Raw genomic sequence first — 9,353 nt, 5'->3', positions numbered from 1 at the left:
TCGTTGTGCAAACATCATAGGGTGTATTTGCACACACCTAGATGGCATAGCCTACCACACACCTGGACTATGTGGTATAGCTTGTCACTCCTAGGCTTTGTACAGCATGCTACTATACTGAATACTGTAGGCAATTATAACACAATGGTAGGTATATATGTCTATGTAGACGTATCTAACATTGAAAAGGTACAGTAACAATACAGTATAAAAAGTAAAAATTGCACACTTATATAGGGCACTTCCAGTCAACGGAGCTTGTAGAACTGGAAGTTGCTCTGGGCGAGTCCGTGAGCGACTAAGACATTACACTGTGCGCTTAGGCTACACTAAATTTCTAAAAATATTTTTTAAAATATATAAGTTAGCCTTAGCTTACTGTAACTTTTTTACTTCATAAACTTTAAACTTCTTTTTAACATTTTGACTCTTTTGTAATAACACTTAGCTTAAAACAAAATCACACTGTAAAGCTCTACGAAAATATTGTCTTTCTCTATATCCCTATTCTATAAGCTTTTTTCTATTTAGAAATTTTTTATTTTTAAATTTTAAACCTTTTTGTTGAAAACTAAGACATAAACACACATTAGCATAGGCCTACACAGGGTCAGGATCATCAGTATCAGTATCTTCCTCCTCCACATCTCGTCCCACTGGAGGGTCTTCAGGGATGATAACATGCACGGAGCTGTCATCTCCTATGATAGCAACGCCTTTTTCTGGAACACTGCCTGAAGGACCTGACTGAGGATCTTCTTGAGGAGGTGTCACTCTTTTCAGAAATATGTCCATAGCATCTTGCTTAGTTGTTTCTTTTTTTCATCACAGATTTGTTTGTAAACAGATAATGCACCACGAACATTCCTCTCTATTAATAAAAACCTTTCAGTGTCGGGGGTCACTTTCAAACTTTTTAAAGAAAAAGTTGAGATCTGCAAAAACTTCTGCCAAATGCTTCACTGTGAATTTTCTCAGGGGCTCTTCTTTTCTTCTCCTGCAGTTTCTTTTCTCTTGCCTCTTCTTCAGCTATGGGTTCTGGTTCCAGTTCCTACAACTCATTAGTCAGTTTCTCAGGAACCGTTGTTTGCTGTCTCAACCACAGCCTTGTTGAGTAATATGTTGTCCTGTGATGTTGTGATGGCTATGAAATCACTAGGTGATAGGAATTTTATTATATTATAATAAACATTATTATAATTATAATATATAATTTATATATAGAATATATAATATATATTATAATAATATATAATTTATATATAGAATATATAATATATATTATAATATTATATTATTCTATTATAATCTCATGAGACCACCATCAGATATGTGATCCTTTATTGACCAAAACATTGTTATGCAGTGTGTGACTGTATATATAGGTATATGAAGAAATTTATATTAAGGAATTGGTTCACATGATTATGGAGGCTGACAAGTCCAAAATCTGCAGGGTGGGCTGGCAACCTGGAGACCCAGGAAGAGTCAATGTTGCAGTTCAAGTCTGAAGGCCATAGGCTGCAGAATCCCCTCTTGCTTAATCTTCTGTTTTATTCAGTCTTTCAACTGATTGGATGAGGCCCATCCTCATTATGAGGGTGATCTGCTTTACTCAAAGCCCATCCATTTCAATGTAAAAATCTCATCCAAAAACACCTACAGAAACATCTGGAATAATGTTTGGCCACATGTCTAGACACTGCAGCCCAGCCAAAGTGACGCTTAAAATGAACCATCACACCAATTGTGCTATTGACCTGTACCCACTGAGGTGAGACATGATCAGAGACTGAGCAATTTTCACAGTTTGGACACAGCTATGAGCAACATAGCAGTGATTCAGCAAGCTCACAATAGCTTTACCAGGCAGCAAATTGAAGCAGATTACAGCTACTAGGAAAGACGCTTCTCATTTTGTGAGATGTGCTCCCGTGGCTGAAAGATTGTGTGAATTAGGTAGATTGAGGGAACGGCCAATTGATAGAGTACTGCAATCAAGACAACTGGATAGCCTAGTGATGCCAGCTCAGAAAAAGAATAGTAAAGTATAGTGAAAACAAAAATTCAATTTAACCTGGTTCTAGCAGAACAACAGCAAATAAGGAAAACAAACAAACAAACAAAAAACACAAAAAACAGCTGCAGAGAAAACTCAAGAAGCCCCATAGAGAGGGTACTTTGGGATCTGATGCATGCTTGCTGATGGTGCCCATCCGTCCTGTCTCTGCTGGATGCCTAAAACAGTGTTCCTCACCTGCACTGTAGGTGTCTAATGCATGCTAAGTAAAAGTGATATTAAGAGCTGCGTGCCAAATTTCATTTCACATTATATCTCAGAATTTCTTTTAGTTTTTCTGGAAATGTAACTACTATAATGGACCTTTCAAATGCACAAATGGGGCCAGGTGCTGTGGCTCATGCCTGTAATCCCAGCATTTTGGGAGGCCGAGGTGGGTGGATCACTTGAAGTCAGAAGTTTGAGACCAGCCTGGCCAACATGAAGAAACCATGTCTCTACTAAAACTACAAAAATTAGCCGGACTTGGTGGTAGGCACCTGTAATCTCAGCTACTCAGGGTGCTGAAGCAGGAGAATCACTTGAACCTGGGAGGCAGAGGCTGAGGTGAGCTATCACACCAATGCACTCCAGCCCAGGCAACAGAGAGACTCCATCTCAAAAAAAAAAAAAAAAAAAAAAAGCACAAATGGTATTCTGTATCTGAAAATTGGATTAACTTTTGATTCTTGCCTGGTTAAAGAATTACAATTCTTACCTCAGATCATGCTTAAACTATCTTATTTCTTCTCATCACAATAAAATAAATTAGTGTTATTTTTATACTTGATTGCCTCAAGGATATTTTAACACAATTTTGTTTCTTATCTTTTGTACCACTCATTTGAAAACTTATGGTCTTAATGCAAATAATCTGAAAGTAATAAAAGTATAACTCCTAGTAATTTCCATATTGCTGCCTGTAGAAAAGTTATAAACATCCCAATTTATTCTGGCAAGAAAAAAATTTTTAGTAAGCAAAAGCCTTGACTGACCAAGTGCTTCACAAAAGAGGATATCTAAATGGCCAATAAGCACATGAAAATGTTCTCAAACCATTATTTATCAAGGAAATGCAAATTAAAAGCCCAACAAGATACCATAACACACCCACTTAAGTGTCTAAAGAGACTGACCATACCAAATGTTGGCAAGTAGACAAAGCAATTGGAGCTCTCACTGCTGGTAGAAATGCAAAATGATACAGTAACATTGGACAAATGTTTGGGATTTTCTAGCAAAATTAAACATTCACCTCTCAGATCACCCAGGAATTCTACTCCTAGGTTTTTATCAAGGAGAAGTTAAGTGCAAATATCCATCAAAATGCTCATAAATTTTATTTGTAATAGCTAAAAACAAGACACAACTCAAATACCTATTAAATGTTTATCTAGACACGATCCAAATGTAATACAGTCATGCTCTGCACAATCATGGTCCCATGAAATTATAATGGAAGGAAAAATTCCTATCACCCAAGTGCACACTGTTTATAAAGTCCACAGCGGTGTACAATAACATCCTAGGCTTTCACATTCACTCACCACTCACTCACTGACTCACCAGAACAACTTCCAGTCCTGCAAGCTCCATTCATGGTAAGTGCCCTGTACAGGCGTACCATTTTTATCTTTTATACCATATTTTCACCGTACCTTTTTTAATTTTTAGGTATGTTTGGATACACAAATACTTACCATTGTGTTACAATTGCCAACAGTATTCAGTACAATAACATGCAGCAAATGTTTGTAGCCTAGGAGCAATAGGCCTTACAGCCTGGGTATGCAGTAGGCTGCAAAGTGTAGAATTGTGTAAGTACACTCTATGATGTTCACACAACACAAAATTACCTAATGACGCATTTCTCAGAATGTATCCACATCATAACGCGACTTGTGACTGTCACTGTCTAGACATACAATGAAAAACTACTCAGCAATGAAAAAGAATAAACTGCTGACGCACAAACTTGGATGAATCTCAAAAACATTCTGGATGAAAGAAACTACTCAAAAAGAATGTTTACTGTATGATTCCATTTTTATGTTTAAGAACAGGTAAAATTAACCTGTGATGACAGACGTCAGAGTCTTGGTTACTTCTGAGGAGAGGGGTTTACTAGATGGGACAGGAGGGGACTCTCTCCTTCTCTAGGGTGGCAGAAATGCTCTGGATCCTGGAGTGGGTGATGGTTGCATGGGGTCATACATAAATAAAACTTGCTTTTTACATATAGATTTTATTCTATGTAATTTATATCTCAATTTTTAAACTGCAGAACAAAATAAAGATGGAGAGCAGGGTGCTGTGCTTTTTCCATTTTTCTCCCAGGTGCCAGAAAGGAGCACTTCTGGAGGGGCTGAGGCTACAGGAGGTTAGAGAACTTCTGCAGGTCCAGAGACAGCTTAGAACCAAGCTCTGGCTGGTCTTCCCTCCAGCAGCTGGGAGGAGGGCCTCTCTCCACTTGACAGAGCAGCCCAGCCCCAACTTGGCAGCCTACAAGTGAAAACAGCTTCTCTGTAGAAAGTACTAGAACATCCACCCCCTTTCACAGTGTGGCTGGCTTCCTCCATCAGTCTCTACAGGTGTCAGAAGGCATTGATAGCACCCTAACCACAGCCCAGGGGACTCTCCATGCCCAGTCATAATTCAACGGCACCAGGGTGACCCCTCAGTGGAGAGGCAGGCTTTCTCTGAGACTCTGAACCAGGACCACTTGCCCCTGCCAGTCTTTCCAGGCAGACTGGGAGACAGTGGCATTGGGACCATTCTTTCTTGGGCTACTCTGGGCCAGACATCTAATCAAATGCTCTCTTTCCCATCCACTGATTCCATAAGCCCCACAGTGAGTCAGGTTTCTCACCCCAAGTGGAGGGGCCACTCACGCTAGGGGGCTATGTTCCTGGGTTCAGATCCCTCCTTTCTTCCTCTGTTCCCTCCCCCATCTCTTCAGCTGTACTTTCTCCTGTGCTCACTTTATTCTCTAGATTAATTTCTTGCCTCATCCTTACACTCTTGAGTTCAGGATAACTTCTGAACTTCTCTCTCCCAGGGTTCACACCAGTTGCCCAAAGAGGACTGTAATTTGGCCACTCCAGGACCAATCACTGTGGCAGGGGGCATAGACTCTCTGATTGGCCAGCCAGGTGATGGGATCACCCTTGGCTGACAGTCCCACTCCCTGCAGCCAGGGAAGAGCAGAGTCAAAAAGAAAGCAAAGCCACGCATGCAGAGAGGTTACCAGTGTCCATCCAGACGCCCACTTCACAGACAGGTAGCCAAGCGCCAGAGCCCGGCTATTGTAGCCCTAAGTGGTAAAACAGCTTTGAGACCAGCTGCCGGTCAGGGGTCAAGGCGCAGGAACCGGAAACCCCCAGAAGCCTGTCTGCTTCCCACTTTCACATAAGGGGATGAGCCCCGTCCTCTACAGCTTGTGGCACTCTCGCTCCACCGAGCCGGAAGCCATGGAGCAGAGTCCCAGTCCTGACTCCTCCCGCTTCCCACAACCCATACTGCTATCACTGGCAATCACAGTAGGAGGGTTTCTCTCTGTGCAAACAATGATACTGATCTGGCTCTTGGTAAAATCAGGGGCAGGTGTTCCCTTCTGGAGGGGGCTGCACAGGAAGGATTTCCCTGCTGTGAGGGAAACACGGGACTGGGAGAGGAGCCCTGACACATCACACACAGGCCTCTGCTTGTCTTCAGTCTCCGGAAAATAGAAGTTAGGGGGCAGGGAGGGGAGTGGGGAAAATGAGAGGTGTTCTCCCTAGGTTTGGGAAATTGGGCCTGGGAGGGGACCCCTTCAGACAGCACCCGGCTGTCCTGGGACTTATGGCAATAAGCAGGTAGCCGCCTTTTCTTTTATACCCTGCCCTCAGACATCAGCTGCCAGTTCCTGTCTAGCAGTGTGACAGAGTCTTTTCCTCCCATCCTGAGTCCTGCAGAAGCGCCCAAGCTTCTAAGGACATCCCCAACACGGTCCCTATTCCTGGTGAGTGACACACAGGGGAGGGTCTGTGCTACAGGGACGGTGGAAGGAAACAATCTGGAGAAAGCCTAATGAAAGCAGTGACTCCTGAGCTGGGATGTGAAAGATGAATAGGAGTTTTCCACGTAGTGGGGCCTTGGGGGCAGAGCATTCCAGACAGTGGGATTAGCAATGTCATCAGGTGTGGTCCTGGCAATTGCTGGCTCTTTGCTATTTATTGGGAGATAAAGGTGAGTCCTCCAGTGGAGAGAAGAAAGGAGACGAGGCAGGTGGCAGACCCGGCAGGGCCCCCGGGCCCTGCTACTCCCCACGTCTGAGTCCATCTCCATGACTCTGCCATTTCCCACCATCCAGATCACTGTTAGCCTAACACTGTTCTTCAGACCAGTGGAGAAGTAAATCCATTTAATTCCACTACCAAAATGAAAAACCATGTTACTTGTCCTAAATAGAAGATGACCACAAAACCCAAAATGTCACTATTAAAATAAACAGCATCAATTTTTATGCCACCTAAAGCCACCTGATGTGCCACACACCATATTTTGAGAAACTGCCATAGGTAACAAGGAGCCAAGAAAGGATTTTCAGCAAGGGAATCATATGATCAGATTTGTCGTTTATAAAGACCAGTCTGAAGAGAAGGGATCAAGGGGCTGAAAGAGGGCCAGGCCAGAGGAGAAAGCAGTTCATCAGTTGTCTATTTTTACAAACCCTGTACACAGTTGCTCTTTTTTATTTAGTTGTCCTTGAAACTGAATTCCACATAAAACTAAATTGGGCATCCCCTTCTAGAAGCAGCTCAGTATCACTAGCAACCTGGAATGGTGGAAATGTCCATTTGGTACAAAGGACCATTTGGTGATGAGTGGCCGGCTTGAGTCCCACCTGGTCCTCACGTTCCTCACTTTGAGGGGTGAATTTAGAATGTGGGCTTTCTGATATCTCTGGGTGTAGAAGCAAGCAAAAACCCCTTCTCTCTTTTCAGGGCTGAACTCATCCAGAGGGAAGTGGAGATGGTGCTGGCTGTGGTTATCTTTCCTCCACTCGAGGGATTGAAGCTAGGCTGTCCCACGGCACCGGCCTCGTGGCTGGCCCTGGGTGTGTCGAGTTCATGTATTGTCTCCAGCAGTAGCCGAAGAGTGACAGCCTTGTGTGCAGGCCTGAAAGCCAGGGCAACTCCCAGGTTTCATTGCTGCGGTGGCTAATTTTTGTGTCAGCTTGGTTAGGCCATGCTACCCAGCTGTTTGGTCAAGCACCAGTCTCCATGTTTCTGTGAAGGCATTTTTTAGATGTCGTTAACATTGAAATCAACAGACTTTGAGTAAAGCCAAGCAGATTACTTGTCATAACATGAGTGGGCCTCATTCCATCAGTTGAAGGCCTGAAGAGAAAAGACTGAGGTCCCCCAAGGAAGTCAGAATTCTCCTCCAGACTACAACATAGAAATCCTGCTCAAGTTTTCTAGATTTAGGATCCAAGACTGCAACATTAACTCCTGCCAGATGTTCTAGCTTGTCAGCCTGCTCTGCAGGTTTCAGGTTCTCTCTCTCTCTCTCTCCATCCTATTAGTTCTATTTCTCTGAAGAATCCTGATTCATACAATTGCTATAACCTGGGGCAAGCCACAGCTTTATTGTCGTTGCTGTTTTTCATCTATTGCCATCATCCCCAAATGTAGTGGTTAAAAACAACAGTTGGCCGGGCACAGTGGCTCACCCCTGTAATTCCAGCACTTTGGGAGGCCAAGGTGTGTGGATCAGGAGGTCAGGAGATCGAGACCATCCTGGCTAATGTGGTGAAACCCCATCCCTACTAAAAATACAAAAACAAAAACAAATTAGGTGGGCGTGGTGGTGGGCGCCTGTAGTCCAAGCTACTCAGGAAGCTGAGGCAGGAGAATGGCATGAACCCGGGAGGCGGAGCTTGCAGTGAGCCCAGATCGTGCCACTGCACTCCAGCCTGGGTAACAGAGCGAGACTCCATCTCGAAAAAAAAAAAAAAAAAAAAACAGTCATTTTATTATTTCTGTGGGTTGACTGCTTGGTAAGTTTCCATTTCCGTGTGACACTGGTGACATTAGCAGGGGCTACAGTCATTTGGGGTTCAACTGGGCTGGAGCCTCCAAGCAGTCTCCCCTGATGTGGCTGGCATTCGGTGCTACCTGCTGGCTGCGACCCTGACTCGTGCTGGGGCTGTCACCACGGAGCCTAGGTTCTCTTCCACATGCCTCTGTATGTGGCCCAGTCTTCTTGTAGCAAGGAGACTGGGGCCCAGGGGAAGGAAGGAAGCAGAAGCTGCCAGTTAACACTTAAGGTCTTGGCTCAGAGGTCCCAGAGTATAATTCTCTAGGATTTTCTTGGGCAGAGCAGTCCCAGGGCCAGTCCAGACTCAGGCGAGAGGCGGGGGTGGGCATGGGGTAGATTCCACCTCTCCGTGCGTGGTGGCAAGTGCATAGAGGATAGAATGAAGGGATGGCGACCATCTTTGGAAACTCTCACCCACACCAGATAGATTTCCCCTTTTGCCTTGAGAAATCCAGTGATACATAAACATCATTATGTTATTTATGTCAATTTGGGAATAAATGTGTTAATTTGCAATGTAGTCTCTGTCCACTTCCCAAGAGGATATGTAGTAGCTTTTAATGAAGGTATTACAGAAATAGTATTGTTTCTATCAAAATAAAAAATGATTAAAGGCCATGCAGAGACAGGAGAAAGACACAGTATATCTTTAAGCTTGATGAAAGTAGTTTCTGCCATTGTGTTTCCAGCTCACCAAGCTCCTGTATCTACTGGAAAATGGAAGTCCAGCCTTACCAACTTGTGAGCCTTGTCTGAAGGGAGCCAGGGCCTGCCAATGGAAACACCTCCATGAGCTGCAACTGCTGTTGTCATTAACACCATTGTATCTATTTTTTGAGAGAGATAAACTTTTCGTGGTGTTACATTTTGGAAAAAAAAAAAAAAGACTAGGTGAACAGTCAGGTAGGAAAGCAGCATAACAGTCCCTTAAATTCTGATCATGTAGGACATTCTTCTTTGCCCTGGGCCTGGGAAAATGCAGCATGTTCCAGAGCAAAAGTCCTAATGAGGGGAACTAAACCAGTGGGACCCAAACCAATGTCCTGGCTCACTGAGGACCCGTTAGAACCAAATCTCTGGGTGTGGACAGGCTCCCATACTTTTCAAAAATTCCCCTGATGACTAATGAACAACCAAGGGTAAGAACCAGTGGCCCAGAGGAATAACCAGCCCAGCTGTTGTATGAGCTCGCTAAGCTGGCTCAGGTCAA

Source organism: Gorilla gorilla, chromosome 12, assembly GCF_029281585.2.
Source record: "Gorilla gorilla gorilla isolate KB3781 chromosome 12, NHGRI_mGorGor1-v2.1_pri, whole genome shotgun sequence".
Taxonomy (NCBI): domain Eukaryota; kingdom Metazoa; phylum Chordata; class Mammalia; order Primates; family Hominidae; genus Gorilla; species Gorilla gorilla.
The sequence above is the reverse complement of the archived record's forward strand: the minus strand, read 5'-3'. Positions refer to the sequence as shown.